Source organism: Arvicanthis niloticus, chromosome 27 (genome assembly GCF_011762505.2).
Source record: "Arvicanthis niloticus isolate mArvNil1 chromosome 27, mArvNil1.pat.X, whole genome shotgun sequence".
Taxonomy (NCBI): domain Eukaryota; kingdom Metazoa; phylum Chordata; class Mammalia; order Rodentia; family Muridae; genus Arvicanthis; species Arvicanthis niloticus.
This window is the reverse complement of record NC_133435.1, coordinates 18,364,423-18,384,674: the sequence shown is the minus strand read 5'-3', so window position 1 is coordinate 18,384,674 and position 20,252 is coordinate 18,364,423. Positions and strand designations below refer to the sequence as shown.

General features: G+C 38.8%; 1 protein-coding gene across 3 annotated transcripts in view; it reads left to right on the top strand.

Moving 5' to 3' along the window:
- Tex9 (testis expressed 9) overlaps positions 1-20,252 on the top strand; it is a 77,659-nt gene that overhangs the window by 1,832 nt on the left and 55,575 nt on the right. The gene's annotated exons all lie outside the window — the stretch shown is intronic.

Here is a 20,252-nt window from a genome sequence, read left to right as displayed (position 1 = left end):
AGACCCTGAGTAAAGGCCAACTTAGAATCAGTGTGACTCATTTTCTCAGTTTCAGTTCACTCGCAAGGGAGGTAATAGAAAACATTTTAGTGAATATGAATTTTTACGATAGCATTGATTGTGAGCACATCCCAGTCTCGGAAAGTATGAGCTTATTTCCCCTTGGGAGTGTGTATGACAATGAGAAAAAAAACAATCTGATGAATGCCAATAGGATGGGAAGGAAAACTCTGATTTTAGGGTCAGGAACAGCATGGAGAATGAGGTGCAAACCACTGAAGTGTTCTAATAAAAGAATTGACAAAGTGGCTGTGAATACCTCAGAAGCAGACTAAGTCCTGGCACTTAGGTATTTAGTAAATAACATTTAAATTCGGTTATTAACTGTTTCTAGTATTCTATTTTAAAATATTTATTTATTTTATTTTATGTGCATTGAGGTGTTTTGCCTGCATGTATGTCTGTGTGAGGGTGTCAGATGCCCTACAACTGGAGTTACTGACAGTTGTAAGCTGTCATGTGGGTGCTGGGAATTGAACCCAGGCCCTCTGGAAGAACAGACACTGCTCTCAACCACTAAGCCAACTCTCTAGCCCCCTTTCTTGTAATCTTATATATGAAAACTTCATTTCCCTTATAAAACTTTTCAAATATTTACACTATATATAATATATATGTGTACATATATGTATATATGAAATATGATACATCATACACTTACTCTAAGGATTACTGAGATAAAGCCCACATAATTTACAAGGTATGAGGAAATTAATACCACATAATATTATTGGGTGCAGAAAATATAAATAAGGCATAGGCCCAACTCAAAGTAGCTTATATTCTATGAAGTAGAGAGAGATTAGCATACTGACGTATATGAAATGAATTCCAAAATATATTTGTCTTTGTTTCTTTTCTGTTGCTATGATGAAATGCTATGATCAAGGTAACATAAAATAAAGCATTTAATTGGGCTTATAATTTCAGAGGGTTAGAGTCTATGATGGCAGAGAGAAACATGGCAGTAGGAATGGGTGAGAACTCATATCTCAAAACACAGTATGGGGCAGAAGGCACACTGAGTGACACTCCTCTTCCAACAAGGTCACAGGTTCTAATACTTCCCAAACAGTTCCACCAACTAAGGGTTAAGTCCTCAAACACATGAGCATATAGGGGTTAATCTTGTTCAAATCACCACAATAATATCTATTAATGGTGGAGATAGACTGGAGAGATTGGGCTGTTGAAGTTAGAAGGCCTATCTAGAGCAGGCCTCTTGGCTGGCCTTTGACTTGGGTATCCTTGAAAAGAATAGATAGGAGAATAGATGGGAGGTAGAACCTGGCTGTGCTGGCTAGTTTTATGTTGACTTGACTCAACCTACAGTCATGCGAGAGGAGGGAACCTCAACTGAGAAAATGCTTCTATGAGACTGGGCTGCAGGCAAGCCTGTACTACATCCTCTTAATTAGTGATTGATTGGGAAGGGTCCAGCACATTGTGGGTGGTGTCATCCCTGGGCTGATGATCCTGAATTCTATAAGAAAGCAGGCTGAGCCAGTTGGTGGTGGTGCATACCTTGAACCCCAGCACTTGAGGGGAAGAAGCAGGTGGATCTCTATGAGTTTGAGGCTAGCCTGGTGTCCAGAGCAAGTTCCAGGACATCCCAGGCAACACAGAGAAGTCCTGTCTCAAAACAACAACAACTGTTGCGGCCCGAGCTGCCCCACATTGGGCGCCAAAAATGTTGAGGACCACTCTGCCCCACACTTGGGGGCCCAAGTGTTCAGTACCGCTCTATCAGTGTTGGAACCCGCACTGCCAAAAGCCTTGGAGGCTAAATTGTTAGAGCCCGCACTGCCCCAAGCTCCTTCAGTCCTCAGGTCGGGGTTCAGCAAGAGAGAGAGTGAGGATGGACTCGAAGAATGGAGACCAGACAGAGTGTGATTCAATCCTGTTTACTCTTCAGTCTCTCTTCTCTCCAAGTCCCTAGTTCCAAGTCCCTAGTTCCTAGCACCTAATCCTAGTTCCAGTTGCTAGTCTCTTTCCCAGTTCCAAGTTCTTTCTCCAAGTGCTAAGTGCCTAATACTTAATAATAATAATTTCTTCTGTCTGCCTCTCGCCTTTTATATGTCTCACTTCTAAGCCACACTTTTAGGTCACACCTTTAAGTCATGCCCTTAGGTCTTGTCTCTAAATCACACCTCACACACCCAAGGGAAGATCCTGGGTATCTAAAACAAGATGTTATCAGAGTGTGCTCAACTGTTGTAGGCTATTGTAATCAAGTCTCTTGTCAGGGTATATGGCTCAAGATGGCTGCAAGGATGATAGCCACCTTCTGTTGGTTTCCCACAAAAAACAACAAAAAGACTGAGTAAGCCATGAAGAACAAGCCAGTAAGCAACAACCTCCATGGCCTCTGCCTCAGCTTCTGCTTCCAGGTCCCTACTCTGACTTCCTTCAGTGGTAGACTACAATGTAGAAGTGTAAGCTAAATAAACTCTTTCCTCCCAACTTGCTTTTGGTCATGATGTTTTATTATCATGGCCATCAACATCATCATAATAATAACAACCCTGACTAAGACAGAAATTGGTACCAGGATCATGGGATATTGCTATGACAGACCTGACCATGTTATTTTGGGGGGGATTTTGTGCGAAGAGTTTGTAACTTTCGGGTTAAAAGGTCACTGAGTGTTGAGAGTTCAGCGAGCTGTTCTGTAGGACTTTTGAGTATATGGATGTTGAGAGCAGTGCAGATGATGGGTTCCTGGCTGGTGAAGCTTCATAGGGAAGCAAATGCTCTACCAGGTCATTTGTATGAAGAATCTGTGGTGTCTGGTTAGCTAGAAATGAAAAATCAGCTCTAACAAGAGAGGAACCACTAAAGTAGAACCTTTGCTTTTTTGGGACAATGATGCTGGTCAGCTAGGGCTGAAGTATCTGCTGTGATTAAGAAGAGACCAGCTCTTAACCACTGAGCCATCTCTCCAGCAGCTGTACATGCAGATAGAGGTCTCATACATAAAATAAATAAATCTTGAAGACGAAGGAGGAGGAGGAGGAAGAAGAAAAGAAACCAGCATTGCTGAGGTAAAGTTTTCTGGGTAAGGGATTCCTCATGGTCAGCACATAGGTGTGTTCCAGAGGTAGCCAAGGTTGTACCTTGTGCTGGCATCTGAAATTGGTCACCCAGGTTATGCTAGTTTTGAACACACAAAAGGACCATAGAGAACTGCTGAGGCTTGGTGCTGTGTGACAGTGCTGGAGTCCCAGAAGAGAGCCCAGGGGAGGCTATTGGTGAAAGTGTTTTTAGTTACTGCAAGAGACCCCAGAACTTTGGAGATGTCAGTACCATGGGATGAACACTAAGATCATCAGCAGCAGTGGAGTGGGGCCACTCAGAGCCTAGAAGACAAGCTCTGTGTTCTGTAGAAGGTAGAGCCAGAGAAGTGATGCAGGCTCTGTGGAGATGCTCAGAAGATCATGAGGAAATACCAGATATTGGACATTGGGTTCTTCACACAGTTGGAATCCGGTTTTGCTTTGCTTTGACTGTGACTGTGCATTGGTTCTTTCCTCTTGAAATAAGAAAGTATCTAACTTACTTTTTATTTTATAGGCGCCCATAGTTGAGAGATTCTGGATTTTAAAAGAGATTGAATTTTAAAAGTGTTTGAATTTGTAAGACTTGTAAAACTTTTTAGGTTTGAAAATGTTTTACAATTGGCCTATAGTGGTGGTACACATCGTTAACTTCAGCACTCAGGCAGAAGCAGGAGAATCTCTGTGAGTTCGAGGCCAGCCTGGTCTACAGAGTGAGTTCCTGGACAGCCAGAGCTACACAGAGAAACCCTGCCTTGAAAAAACAAACAAACAAAAAAGAGAAAATGTTATATATTGTGATGTTGATATTAATGTACAATCGTTGGGATAAATAAGAAAGGAAAGGTTATGGTTTAACAGTGAAGTATTTGTGTGTCGAGTTAATAAGGGGTCAACCATGTTGGTTAGTTTATGTCTACTTAACATAACAAGTGTAGTCATCTGAGAGGAAGGAACCTCTATTGAGAAAAGGCCTCCATAAGAACTACTTGTAAGCAAGCCTGTAGGGCATTTTATTAATTAGTGATTGATGTGGGGAGGGCCAATCCATTGTGGGTAGTATTACCCCTTGGGCTAGTGATCCTGGGTTTTATAAGAAGTAAGGCTGAACAAGCCATGAAAAGCAAGCCAGTATGCAACATCCCTTCATGGCCTCTGCCTTAGCTTCTACTTCCAGGTTCCTGCACTGTCTGTTTTCAATGGAGGACTATGATGTAGAAGTGGAACCCAAATGAACCCTTTCCTCCTCAACCTGATTTTGGTCATGGTGTTTCATTACAGCAATAGCAACCCTGACTAGCACACTAGGGGAAGATGATTTCAGGTAAAAGAGGCAGCATGATCACTGGAAGACACAGTGTGGTGAAAGAATAATACAAAGTCCTGGGTGGCCAGTGGTCAGATCCTTAATGCCATATAAGAGAGTGAAAGGTGGTGGGGAATCTCTTGTTTTTTTCTTTTTAGGTGACTTGTTTCAGATTTCTTAAAGGTGTAACTTTTAAATTCAGTTTCCTATGAAGACTGTTGCCAGTCTACCTTACAAAACAGTGTTGTATTACTGATTATGATTGGTCTGTCAAAAGATTATAAGGCCCAAAATTGGTTTCATCATTGATAAATATTAAGTGCCACAAACAATGGTAGCCTGGCACAGAAGCGATGAAAGTTCTTGGTTTTTAGAGACAGGATTTCTCTGTGTAGCCCTGGCTGTCCTGGTGATAAAAGTTCTATCCTGTTCTTTTTCTTTTCACCTTAAACATAGAAACATCCTCTTTCCCCTTTACTGTACCATCCTCCGCCTTCTTCCCAAATGTTTCCCTCTAGGAGATTAAAGAAGAAATTAATAAGCCCCTCCACATCATTTAGAAGAGCCAGGAAAGAAGGCCTCCTATGCCTGTTAACCCTTCCTTGCCCAATTTTTGATATTTTAATTTTATAAACTGATGAATATGTCTTTGGGGTTGTCTTTCAAATTTCATGTAGTTCTAAGGAGTGCTGTGTTAGATTTCACTGCTATAATATAATACACAGTCTTGCCCTTCATTGTATTAAGAGAGAGGAAAACGTGGGCAGTGGGAAGAAGAAAGTAAAACATGAAGAAAGATTACCAAAGAGACAAGTTGCAAAGTTTAAAGCTAAGTGAATAGCGGCAAATTCAAACAGTTGTCCTAAATGTCTTATATATTAAGAAGTCCAATGTGAAAATGTGAGTTATTATAACACACACATTTATTCTGCAAGTAAAACAATAGTCTGTTAAGGACAAGGTAGCTGACCTGTTCAAGTACTGAGTAAGGCTATTAATGCTATCTGGCTATGAGACCCTGTCTATGCAATCACTTCTTTCAAGTTTACTTAGCTTCAAGGAGTAATGGGCTAAAGTTCACACAATGTACTTCGCTGTTCAAATGAAAGGTATAAAAAATGAATGCCAAATACTGCTTGGATTTCACTTAGAAAACATTGCCAATTTGGTAGTACATACATGTTTATGTTGACCTGAAATTATATTAAGAAGGGTTCAATTTAATATCAACTGTCAGAATTTTAAAGAAAGTGTTTACTTTTACTTGTGGCCAAAAAGTTCCCAAGTGGAAATACAATACTCAGAAATTCAGGTCAGCAGCAGCTATGAACAGAAGCAAGTTAAGTAAAAATTTATTTACCTAGTTTTAAAAGTTAAAATGAAAACACCTTAAGAGCCAATCCTACATACAAGGAGGAAGTCAATTGAGGTGTAGGCTGAACTGCAGGGAGCCTAACCAATAAGCCACAAATGATTTCAGCTCAAGGAACTTTGAAGTACATATGGTATACAAATTATTATTCTGGGACCTTTAAAAATTTAAACACAAGTGTCAAAAAAGATACTGTTCTTACCTTCAAGAGAACACTAACATATATATTCTTCTTTCTTTCTTTTTTTTTGGAGGGGTGGGGGATGACAGTGTTTCTTTGTGAGCTCTGGCTGTCCTAGAACTTGCTCTGTAGACCAGGCTGGCCTCTAACTCATAATCTGCCTGCTTCTGCTTCCAAAGTGCAGAGATTAAAGGCATGTGCCACCACCACCCGGCCCATATATATTTTTCTTTCTTTTCTTTTCTTTTTTTTTTTTTTTTTTTGCTTAGGAGCAATTTTACTATATTTTTCTTAAAGTGAGACAAACATATAAGCCTCTTCAACTTGCTCTGGAGAGTCTGTTCTTTCTTTTTGGAGTCTGCCTTTTCAAATTCACTGTATAAGACAAGAGTCTACCAGAAAAGAGCTCATATGAAACTGTACACACACATACATTATGTTATCTTATATTACAACTAATTTGTATAAGAGGTTGGTCCAAAGAAAAGGTTAGAAATGAACTAGCAAAGTGATTCCTTTCTTATAGGACATGACCATGATACGAGAAAGGGCTACTTGAAAAGGCACTTGGCGGTAAAACCAATAGCTGAAAGATACACAAAAGAGGGCCTCCTTCAGAAACCATTAGCCAGCAGTAGCCAGTAGAGACCGAGAATAGGCAGGAACTGTGTGAGGACAAGCTGCAAGGGCTTATGGAAGATAAGATAGTTGCTTAGTGATGGTAGAAGCTTGATGGGATTACAGTAATTTTTAGATGCACTGAAGTAAGAAGGGCACAAATGAGGAAAAGGAGATCAATAGTCTGTCTCTGGAGGAACCAAAATCACACAGGTGACCTCACACTGAAAGCACCTCGGAATGAGAAATTCACCTGGATGCTATGTTGCCTAATTTTCATTTCAATTTAATTAGATGAAGAAACATCCAGACATTAATAAAGTACATTTTTTAGGTATATCTGTGATGCAGGGAAGACCCACTTGGGAATGTGGGTGGCACCGTCCTATGGCTAGGCTCCAAGACTGAACAAAGTAGGAAAAAGGAGAAAGCCAGGTGAGTACCAGCATTTGTCTCGCTCCACTTGTTGATCCATTTAGATGTGACAAAGCAGTCTCACATTCCCACTGCTTCAGTCTCAAGCAATTCCTGCCACTATGGAGGTACCATGTATTTTGCCAGTTGGCCTTCCCAACCATGATGGATGGACTACTTCATGTGCCAAAATAAATCTCTCCACCTTAGAAAGAGTCTTCCGTATCTAAGCTGGCTACCAGTACAATGAACTTCTGATCCTTCTGCTTTTGTGTGGTGTGGGGGTTTGAACCCAGGGCTTCATGCATGCTAGGAAAGCATTCTACTAACTGAGCTATATCTCCAGTCCCAATATTTTTTTCTTCTGTAAGTTGCTTCTTCTTAAGTATTTGGTCATAGCCAAGAGAAAAGGAACTAATCCAGTTTCCAGTGCAGCTCTAGCAACACGGTTGCCTTCTCAGACCTCAGGAGCAGGTTTGATGTGACTCTCGTCTTCTTCCAATAGAGTCTTCTACATACGAAGATGTTCTTGATCATATGAGGGTTCTCATTGGTTCATAAAGACATCTACTCTAAAGTGTTTCCTATAGTGGGACTTTCTTAGACTTGCCAACAATATAAATAATACACGGAGGCTTTTAAATATTTTATAGCTTAGGCATTTTAGCTAGGGTAGTCTAGCTACTGTGAATGTAACCCGACTAACTGGTCTACATCTGGCCATGAGGCTAGTTCTACCTCTCTGCTCAGCTCTGGTCATCTGTTTACCTCCATGTCAGCTGGGTGAATCTCCCACATCTCACTTCTTCTCCAAGTGTGTGGTCTTTGTGTCTCTGTCTTGCTCTTGCTCTCAGAAGTTCTACTCTTCACTTCCTTCCCAGTTATTGGCCTTCAGCTTTTTATTACAGTCTCTGATACATTCTCAATTACCTTAGGCAGGTGAGGAAGAATGAATATTTACAAAATAGAAAACCTAGTAATGGGCCATAAAAATGGCAATACCAGAATCCTGCCAGCGTCTAGCTCTCTGCCGGTACAGAATTAACAATTAAATATTCAGAGACACAATACACAATGTACCTCAACATGCCCCACTCCACCCACACCTCTACCTCTTTTCTGTGTCTCCTATAGTACCTTGCACAGCCTTATGTCAGACACTGTCTTAGAATAGGAGTATTTCTTGGATTCTGTTTCTAGCCTTCCTATATTGTGGCTTTGTATACTGTGAATCATATTTGGTCTGGAAGTGTGTTTTTATTCTCTGTATCTGCAACATAAAAGGTAGTCACTACTTAAGTAGCCAAATAGTCCCTGATGTTGAATTGAGTGACTGAATTTAAAACATTTTAAGAAACAAAAGCTTGAATAAAAGAAAAGGGAATGGGCTAGCAAGAACGCTTGATAACGTATCTGTGTAATAGTGGGGAGTTAAGGCTTTAGTTAATTTGTACCTACAATTCATCTCTCTGTGAAACTGAACAGCTTTTCTCAGGAGCTGATTTTATCTGTTCAGGCTGACATCTGGTGCTGAGACTGGAGCCTTGGTGCTAAAGGAATTCAGGCCAGCTTATTGTTCTCAAAGAAAACAATCTGTTATGCTCAATTTCTCATATGGATACAGATCCACACTCTGGATGGATCAGGATTGAAGCTCACTCTCAAAGGGGCTGTGTGGGTGTCAGAGGCTAACATTCTGCCTGACTTCAGCCCTATGCTTTAAGCGTTCTTTACCTCTTTGGCTTTTTTTCCCCAGTTGGTAGAAGTGGTGATTATAAAAACTCCCTTGTACAACTACACTGTGGATTCAATGAAAACCATTCATGAAAATACCATTGCAATATTTTATGGTAATATGAGCCAAATACTTGTGATTTTTTTCCTTCTTTTCTACTCCTGGCAGGAAGAGAAGAAAGGTGAAGGGTAATGGTAGAAGACAAGACAAAGGCAAAAGTATTGAAAAGCAAAGTGTCCCCAGATGTGATAGTATATACTTTTATCCCAGAACTTAGGAGAAGTTAAAGCAGGATGATGAGTTTGGTCAACCTAGGCTACATAGTAAGGTCAAGTCTAGCCTGAGCTACAGAACAAGAGCTTATACAAAGAAACTGAAAAGAAAAACAAAAATTAGCCGAGAACAAACACAACAGCTTGGTTATTGTGTCACTGCTTAAAATGTAATGAAGTACAGATACTTATCACACTGCTTCTGAGTAGCTGCTTCTAGAGAGTCCTTGATCAGAGCATGGAAGGACATTCAAACACTGCCAACAGATATCAAGATAGCCCAACACTAGATAGGAAGGGGTAGACTTGTGTACACCAAGGAGAAACAGAGATTCAGAGTTACCATCTGTTACTAGTTGACTCTAACATATCCTCAAAGCTCATGTTTTTATTATTTATTTATTTATTTATTTATTTATTTATTTATTAAAAAGAGGGGATTATGTATGCCACATAACCTGTGCAGAGGTCAGGGGGAAACTTTGTAGAGTGCATTCTCTTCTACCTTTACGTGGCTTCTGGGAATTAAACAGGCTTGTGTGCAAGTATTTTACTTACTAAACCATTTTTGCCATCTCCAAGGTTTTGTTTGAATACTTGTTTCTCAGCTGGTGGCACCTTTTAAGAGATGGGCTTACCTGGTAGAATTAGGTCACTAGGAGTGGGTCTTGAATAGAGTGCTGCTTCTGGCTTCAGACTGCTTCCTGGTCCACTGCCATGTGATAAGCTATCACATGCTCCATGGGCTAAGCCATTCTGCAACATCTTCCCTGCTATGGTAGGCTGAAACACTCTGAATCTGTGAACCAAGATAATATTTTCTTCCCATAAGTGTTTCTCCCATTTTTTTTTTAAATTTTAACCAAGGATTGAATTTAGGATCATATGTATGCTGGTCAAATATTCTACCATTGAACTACACCCCCTGCAGTTCTTAAGTCATTTCTATCAGGTATTTAGGTCACAGAAATGCATAGGTGACTAATACTCCATCTCAGAAAATTGTAAGAGTGTATAAGGTGTACAGCAGTAATTCCTCCAAATAACAAGTACCAAAGAGAGCAGAAGAGAAGGCGTTTATAACCAGTTGGTAAACTTCAAGGACTACTCAGAGGAACTCCAAGACAGTATTTCTCCTGAGGTTCCTAAAGAAGACTGAACTCAACCATTCATTTTATGGTCTTTAAAGGCTCCCAAAATGTAGGAGATAAGGGCTTGTTCTTTCTAGCTATTTTAGGAAGGTTTTGAGTAATTAGTGTTAAAAATTGTTAAAGCATTCCCAATGGACTCAAAACAGGCTTATCAGTAGGTAGATGTTGATATGCCAGGGATGGGAGTAGAATTCTAAAATGGGATAACTTTTAGCTCATTTTTTTCTGTCTAAAAATGTTAACTTTGTCAGTGATTGCTAGTCAGTGTTAGAGATGGGGAAATGGTTAGAAATAACAGTTCTGTGGCCCGTGTCTCTTGCCCCTGTGAAAGGATACTTTTAAAAAAGGACAACTGAGGGGGCTGGAGAGATGGCATAGTGGTTAAGAACATCAGTGAGTGAAATTCCCAGCAAGCACATGGTGGTTCACAAGACTCTATAAGGGCATTTGATGCCCTCTTCTGGCATGTGGGTGTACAAGCAGCAAAACATTTATACAATAAATAAATAAGTTTTTTTTTTTTTTTTTTTTTTTTTTGACATCTGAAGAGACTACCCAATTTGTTTTGAAAGACGAAGGACTCAAGACTATCCACTCTATTGATGTTGATGAAAGTTATCTTGTTGTTTTCAGTCTTGTCAGAAATATTGCAGATGGGCTTAAATTTTCTTTCTGTATTGGAGATACACAGTTTCTTTTAAAATATTTGGAAATAAAAATGGCAAGATCATAAGCTGCCACTCATAAATGATGTTTCATGATGTTCTGAAAGAGTTTAATTGAAGATCCTGGGTAGGAAAAGTTAAATCGGGATTTAAGACTGGAATACATTTCCCTCTACAGACTACTATTCACAGAAAAGACAGAGATTGGAGTTTAGAGTAACTGATAGGTAACAGATATGGGATCAAAAGGTGCCAGCAAAGATGCAGATGGTATCAAACCTTAGAAAAACAAACTGGAACATTTGTACCCCAAATACAGGTACCAGGCTACTGAGAAGGTAGAAGAAATATGGGGCTTAGTGAATAGCAGATCCTATAGTAATATGCAGAGTGATTGATGAAGATACTGCCAGCTTCCTTCCCTTCATCTACTTGTAATGCCCATAGTTAAGGTGCATTCACAGATCCTGGAAGGCAAGGAACAGAGGAGTCACAAGGGACTCCAAGAGAGAAAGTTCCTCTGCAAACAAACATCATGTCTCCCAGCATCCCTGTCACATTGCCCATAGTTACCAGGAAAAGCAGAGAGCTAGAGAGAGTCTCATCTACAGAGTAGAATATAATACAAGGACCATACAAATTTATGGAAACTCCAAACTTAACGAATAGAAGATGCAGCACATAAAGAGTTGATAAATGAAAGAAAAGGATAAGATTATTTTATAAATTTATAATTTTAAGAAAAGCATAAGTATGTAAGTAAACCATATATTCTGAGTTTATATTCTGAGTGCTGAGACAAAAGGTGTGCACCTTTAGTTACACAAAGTAACTATTCATACAGGGTGTGTTCTTCGGGAAGCAAACAGTGGTTTTCTTTTACTTTTACCCTTCTCTTCTTTTGAGACAGAATTTCCTATGTAGCCAAGCTGGCTTTGAGCTCTCAATCCTCTTCCTTCATCTTCCTGAGTGGTCAGTTATAGGCATGTACCACCATGCCTGTCAAAATTTGATTTTTGTCTGGTATGGTAGTTCTCACCTTTAGTCCCAGCACTCAAAAGGCAGAGGCAGGCAGCTTTCTGTGAGTTCAAGGACAGTCTAGTCTATATAGCAAGTTCTAGGGCAGCCAGAGCTACATCAACTCTGTCTCAAAAACTTTTTTGATTTTGTTCTTTTTATTAGTGTGTATGTGGGAGAGTGCACCATATGTATAGCTGCCCACATAGGTCAGCAAAGAGTATCAGATTCCTTGAAGCTAGAGATCCAAGAAGTTGTGAGTTGCCAGATATGGGTACTAGGAACCAAACTTGGGTTTTCTTGAAGAACAGCAATGATTCTTAAATGCTGACCCATTTCTTCAGGCCCTGAAATGTGCTTTTTGAGGTAAAAATATTAATAGACATGTATCAACAATAGAATTTTTGACACAATTACTATATGATAAACTTCAACAAAATAAGAGTCCAAGAAAGATTGAAGACAAGATTTGAGAATCAATGGAGAGTGGAAAAATTAGTTAATTTGTAGTTGTCTAACTATAATGTGATTAAAATTAAAATCTAGATTGGAATTTCAAAGATCTGCCTCAGTAACAGGCCAAACGGTAATTATTTTATGATCTATATGGTCTTTCATCACGACTGTGAAAGCAGTTGTAGATAAATTAGTACCTGAGTGGTATGCCTGTGTTCTAATAAAACTTTATTTACAAAAAGAGGGAACAGACCAACTTCTAGAAGATTGCAACATAAGAGTGTTAGGATAAAGCCATGATGAACAGATAAAAGTTCTCAAAGTATGATAAACACAGAATTAAAGGCAGGGGAAAGTTGATCTGTCATTCAGTACAGTGGATGAAATATCATCAATAAAAGGAAATAATTTAAAATTTGGTAAAAAGAATAGCAACATATCTAGCTATATTATTTAGAATATAAATAATATTATAAAGAGTCTATAAAGGGGCTGGAAAGATGGCTCCATGGCTTAAGAACATTTTTTTGCTCTTTCAAAGGACTGGGGTTCAGTTCCCAGGAATTACATGATGGCTCATAGCTATCTGTAACTTCAGTTCCAGGGGACCTAACACCCTCTTCTGACTTCTATGGACACCACTATGTACAACTGTAAATACACATAGGCAGGCAAAACACTCATAGACATGAAAGAAAGTAATTTTAAAAAGGGAGTTGTTTGAGACTATTTCAACTAACTAACTAACTAACTAACTAACTAACTAACTAACATACAATGAAATATCTTGTAGTTACTACCAAAAGAAACAAGGTAACAGTGTTAGACTAAACAAACAAATTGAATGTAAGAAAAATTTTGTCAACCCTACTGATGAAATGATGAAAATAAATTTCATGAGAAATGTTGCTAGCAGTGAACCTTTATAAATCACATACTATATCATCAAAATCATGTCTATCACAGGTTGTATACAGTAAAAATTTACAGAAATGTAAGAATAAAAGACTTGGTAACTGTTGGAAAACTACCATGTACCTCAGAAACTGACAGAACAGGTAGGAGAAAAGTTGGAGTAGACAGAGTTTGAGCCACACAACAAAGCAGGTTGCTTGAGTAAAGGACTTTGTCCACAATAAACAGTGAATGTCCAGTCTCGTCAAACATGTATGAAACATTAACCAGCTTGCTAAAACACAAGGAAGATGTTAATAAAGTTCCAGATAAGAAATCATTTAGTTACAGTCTTTGATTACATTGCAATAAAATTTGGAAATAATAAAAAACGGTATGGTGCTTATGCCTTTAATCTCAGCCCCTGGGAAGCCAAGGCAAGAAGATTACCTATAATTTGAGCCAAACCTAGGCAATACAGTGAGTTTCATATCAGCCTAGGCTACATATGACTCTGTCTCATAAAAACACTGTAGTGATTTGAATGAGAATGTTCCCCAAACCTCTTGTATTTGTACTTAGTCCCTAGTTGGTTAGGTCTTAGAGGTGTGATTTTGCTAGAGAAAGTGTGTGTGTGTAAGCATCGAGGTTTCAAAGCTTTGTGCCATCCCAAGCTGGTGCACTCTGCTTCATGCTTATGGTTCAAGATGTGAGTCTTCTGCTTCTTGCTCCCATTGCCATGCCTATTGCTTGTTGCCATGCTTTCCTGTGACGACAGACACTCTGGAACCATAAGCCAGAATGAACCCCTACTGTAAGTTGCCTTTGTCATGGCGTTTTATCATAGTGATAAAATAACTAATAGACAATAAACAAACAAACAAACAGCTGAAGTTTTATAGCCAGACGCAGTACCTCAAATTCCAGCTCTCGGGAAGCTGAGGCCACAGAGTGGGTTACAGAGTGAGACCTCATCTCACAACCTCCTCAAAATCAAAGATAAAAGAGAAATGTGCATGGGGCTGGAGAGATGGCTCTCAGTAGTTAAGAGCACTGGCTGCTCTTCCAGAGGACCAGGGTTCTATTCACAGCAACCACTGGCAGCCCCCAACTGTATTTAACTCCTGTTTCATGGGATCTGACACCCTCCCATAGACATATATGCAGGCAAAATACCAATATACATTATAAATTAAAAATAAGTTATAAAAAAGAGAAATGTGCAAACTAAAGTTAACTGTCAAGAAATGATAATACATAAAAAACTACAGCATATACTTGTACAATCAGCATGTTGCCAAGGGATCTATGTGAACTGATTTCACAATAATCTTTTCACAAATGAACTGAAACACAGAACTCTGGGTTAAATAACCTGTCCAGTGGCACACAGTCATAAATAACAGGGTTCATATATAAATCTAAATAGAGGGTCAACAAGATGGCTCAGTTGTCAAAGGCACTTGTTGCCAACCCTCACAGCCTGAGTTGGACCCTCAGATTCACATGCTGCATCAGGAGAGAACCAACTTCTTCAGGTTACCCTTTGACTTACACTCATGTACCATGGTACACATGTATGTGTCCATGTGTATGCTCAGAAGAGGTTCTTATCCATGTATGGATATATCATAAAATAAATACAAATATAAATGAACTATGTATATAGCTCAAGAAGCTAATAAAAAAGTTAAAATATAACTGAGAGAAAAGATGTTATTTTAAAAAGTCTTGAAAAGAGTGAAATGATAGAGTAAGTTTGTATAAAACTAAAAGATGATTCTTTGAAGAGAGATAAAAAGGATGCCAGAAAGAGTGGAATTTGTCCAAGGGAGAGGAAGATAGTAAGAATCAGAACAAAAAAATCAGCCTTAATTATAGATTATAAAATGTCCAAAGTGGATACTAAATGTAAGCTCATAACTTTTTGTTTTTGAGATAAGGTCTCACCATGTGGCCCTGGCTATCCTGGAATTCATAGAGATCTGCCTGCCTCTGCCTCCAGAATGCTGGGATTAAATCTGTAAGCCACTATATCTATGCTTTAAACTCAGAGTTTTTAAAGTCAAGATAAAAATAATCTCTATAAAACATATATCACCCAAGTTGATAAAAATTGAACCAAGGGCCTAGAGAGATGGCTCAGTGGTTAAGAGCACAGACTATTCTTCCAATGGATACATCCTATGGCAGTTCACAACCCTCAGTAATGCCAGTCCAGGGAAGCCAATATTTGGGTACTAGGCATGCATGTTATTCACAGACATATATGCAGACAAAACAGCCATATCTAAGTATATATATATATATATATATATATATATATATATATATAGTGTGTGTGTAAACATATATGTATATATATATGTTTAAATTTACATATTATGCATATAATAAAATAACTATAAAAATTGAACCAAGGGGAATATCTACCTTTAAAAAGAAAAGAAAATCTTAGTCACTGCCTTCTGCTGTAAGGAAACCTTGGGTGATTTAGAAATGAAGCAATGTACTCCTTATATTTCTGGAGAAGTCTGAGGTCAAGGCCTATCCAATGCCTACTGAAGGTTTCTCACCTTCACATATGGCACTTGTTATCCATATTCTTATGCAGCCATGTGAACGAGGCAGCCCCATCCTGTAAGCAGTTAGTTGGGGTTATAGGCCTGAGGTAAATAGATGACCAAATCCTAGTAAAAACCATAGTTAATCCTAGAACACTGAAGTGTGAACTCTGACAATCGGTGAGCCTCAAATTCACCAAAATGCCTGCTAACCACCAGCCTTTGTTCTTTTTACTTCCTGGTTGTTCTCTCCACTCAACACCTTAGAGTTTTTGGAGAATCTTTTTCCTAGAGAGTCTTCATCTTCATTCTGACCCACCAAACAATCAGAATCTCCAATTACATCCAAATTAACTAACCATTTGCATCACAATTCAATTCCTAATTTACATATGGGCAGGGCCAATTGGCCTGTTCCCTAGGATGTTAAAACAACATCCAAATGGCTACTTGCCTACACATCTTTCCTCTCCTTCCTCAGCTGTTGCTTTACTTCTCAGTAAACCCTTGTTTATCCATCTGCTGTTCTCCTTTCAACTATGAGACAATGACTCAGGAATCTGGCATCAGTGGCAGGAGGAGTGACCCTGCTCCCTTGGGAGTCTTTTCGAAGGATGCTAGTAGCTGTAGTGTTGAGAGCTAAGCTGGCCCACTTTGGGCGGCCAAAAAATGTTGGGGCCTAAGCTCGAGTCCCTGTTTGGACACCAAAAATGTCTCGGCCCGAGCAAAATGTTGAGGCCCGGGCTGCCCCGAGTTTGGAGACTACTGTATCCCGGGCCCAAGCTGCCGCTCCAGTCCACGGGTCGGGGTTCAGCAAGAGAGAGGGTGAGGGTGGACTCGAAGAATGGAGACCAGACAGAGTGTGTTTCAATCCCGTTTATTCTTCAGTCTCTCTTCCTCTAAGTGTCTCCTAAAAGTGTCTTCTACCTAATGTCAGGTAATCTGTTTTCCTCCAAGTTGTACCGTTTCTCTGTGCTATGTCTGCTGTGTCTGATCCTCTGATCTCTGTCTCATTCTCTCCCGTCTGCCTCTGCCTTTTATATGTCTCACTTCTAAGCCATGCCTTTTGGTCACACCTTTAATCATGCCCTTAGGTCTTGTCTCTAAATCTGATCTCTACACTTCTAAATCTCACTCTTAAAGTTACACACCTTTAATCTCACACACCTTTAATCTCACACACCTTTAATCTCAAGGTATCTAAACCAAGATTATCAGAGTGTGCTCAGCTGTTGTAGGCTATTGTAATCCAAGTGTCATGTCAGGGTATATGGCTCAAGATGGCTGCAAAGCTGATAGCCGCTTTCTGCTAAAAGTCGGCCCCCAACATTGTACTAACACAAGACATCACTGGTAAGCCTGTCCTTCATGTTGCCCACTTTCATCTTCCTACTGTCTGGTCATGAGCATCCATGTACTTTTGCTTATATTAGCTTTTTCTTTGTAAAACATCCTCTCTTTTGGCTAATTGTTGTTTTGTTTGTCTTTTTTATTGATTCGTAGGCATTTTTAGATGTGAGCTTATTTATTGGATATATTTTCATCATACAAGACACGTATGTATTTACATGTATAGCAAATATTCTTTACTAGACTGTGTTCTTCTCTTGATGATGTCTTTTAAACGATTTAGTTTTACTATTTTTTAATTATGTATAGGTATATGTGTCTGCGCATAGATATGTGTGCCCAAGGGCAGTTGCCACAAAGGTGAGATATGGGATCCCCTGGAGCTGGATTTACAATGGTTATGAGCCACCCTATGTGGGTGCTGGAAATCAAACTTCTCAACGGTAACTTTTGACAAATTACAGAATCTCAGATTAGCAGACTTTTATGGCTCATGCTTTTGGTGGGATCTTATTGGAGGACTTGATGCATGCTTATTCTATAGAGTAAGTCAGAAGTGTAGGAACCATGTGGCTTGCTGCTTCTTTTGTAAATAAATTTGCATGGGAGCCTAGCAGTTCCCATTCATTTATGAGTTGTGTGTGGTTGCTTACTGTGCTAACTGTCCAAGACCATATGGCTGAATGTCGTTTGAGTGTGGCCCATTACAGAAAAGATTTATGAACTCTTCTAAAATATCACTTCCACCATGTTTACACATGACGCCTAGCTGGAGTAATTTTTGTAATTTTCTGAAATAGGGGCTGTAATTTGAATGTGTTTCAGAGTTGGTGTGATGGAAATTTAACTCCCAAGAATAGTGTTGCAACCCTGGTATTGAGAGGCTCTTAGGTCATGAGGACCCTCTCCTTATCAGCGCATTAATATCAGTATTGTGATAGCACTTTTGCTAAACAGAAAAATCCTAATCACTTCAGATTGCCATGGTGCTTTTACCACACGACAGGTTACTGTGTATGAGTTGGCCTATTCGGAACTGTCTTCTGCTATACTGGGCTATTTATCATTGCGCTAATACTCATCATGTGAAATATTGCGGCTTTGTGGTGAGTCTCGATGTCTGATATAGTAAGCCTTCTGCAATTTCTAGACTACAAGAGGCCATTTGCATTTTCATACACATTCTAGAATTTCTTAATAAATTTCCACAAAAAACTGCTGATCTCAATTGGGATTGTATTGAATCAAGAAATTACTTAAGGGTGTGTGTTTGGGTGGCGGGGAATGATGGCTCATTTCCAAGAGAGCTGACTGCTCTTCTAGAAGCCATGTGCTCAGTGTTCAGTTCTCAACACACACACACACCAGGCAGCTCACAACCACTCATAACTTCAGTTTAGGAAATACAATACATTCTTCTAGCCTCTACGAGTCTCTGTATATATGCACATGTAACACACACACACACACACACACACACACACACACACACACAAAGTCTAAAAAAAAGTAAAAACTACTTCTAGCAGAATTGACATTTTGCAGTACTGGGTGCCTATCCACTTACTTATGTCTTCTTTAATAAATTAATTTTGTAGGTTTTTGTTTATTTATTTTGAATGTCTTTTATCAGGTTTACTTCTAGATTTATGAAGATATGGTCTCTTAAATTGAGGTACTATTCATATAATATAAAATTTGCAATTGTAACCATGTAAGTTTGGTGACTTTTAGACCACTAACAATGTTATAAAGCTGTTTTTATACCCCCCCCTTTTTTTTTAACCCTGGAACATTTCCTTTTAGTAGTCAATATTATTTTCTTTTCTTTTTAGCTCCCCCATAGCTGTTCATAAATCCAGAATATTCATGGATTTGAATATTCTGTTTATTTCACATAAGTGTAACATACAATATGTAGTTTATTGTGTTTATCATGCTTTTATGTGCATACTATAGCCTGTATTATTTTATTCCTTTTTATGGTTAAATAATAGTCTGTTGCATGGATATAAATGACATTTTACTTTGAAATTTATCAGTTGATAAATATTTGTGTTGGTTTTACTTTCTGGTTATTATAAAAAATGCTGCTAGTATGTTTGTGCACAACTTTTTATATAAACATTGTCTTAGTTACTTTTCTATTGCTATGGTATGACACTATAACCAAGGAAACTTATAGAAAAAAGAGTTTATTCGGGGCTTACAGTTCCAGAAATTGAGAGTCAGTATTATGGCAGAGAGCATGGGGCAGGCAGGCAATTATAGTGCTGGAGAAATAGCTGAGAGCTTATGTCTCAATCCATAAGCCCAAGGCAGAGAGACCTAATAGGAAATAGCATGGGCTTTTGAAACCTCAGGGCCCACTGCCTGCAGTGATATATCTCCTCCAATAAGGTCACATCTCCTAATCCTTCCCAAACAATTCCACCAATTAGGTACAAAGCATTCAAATACATGAGATTGTGGGGCCATTTTCATTCAAACCACCACATATGTGGTTTTGGTTGTTTTGAGACAAGATCTCTCTATGCAGCCTTGGCTGTTCTAGAACTCACGATGTAAGACAGGCTGGCCTAGAACTTACTCTGCCTGTCTAGTGCTGAGATTAAATATATGCACTACCACACCTGGTTCAATATGAATTTTAAATTCTCTTGAGAAAGTACACCCAAGAATGGATTAGTTGTGTCACGTAGAATGTCTATTTTGAACTTTATGAGGAGCCACCAAACTATTTTCTGCAGTGGTTACATCATTTTCCATTCTCAATAGGTCTGATTTTATACAAAATTTATAATTTCTTTGTTTAATCTCTCTAGACAGTTTATAATATACCAATACCTGATTTAAGTTCAGCATCTTGTTTATTGTTAATTTGTTTCCTGATTTTGTTGTCATTTTACTGCCTATTACATTGCTTTCTGAAGTTTTATTTTGTCTCTCCTTTTCGTTTATCCTTTTTAATTTTTGTGTTGCTTGCTGTCTCTTTTCATCTATGGTGTTTTCATCCATGACATACTGCATTGTTGTATGTATAATAGCAAGCTTCATGGCAGGTTACTCCCAATTCTTACCTCCACTCTCCAGTACCTTTCCTTTACAGTTTGGTATTCTAAACTCAAACACAATATTCCT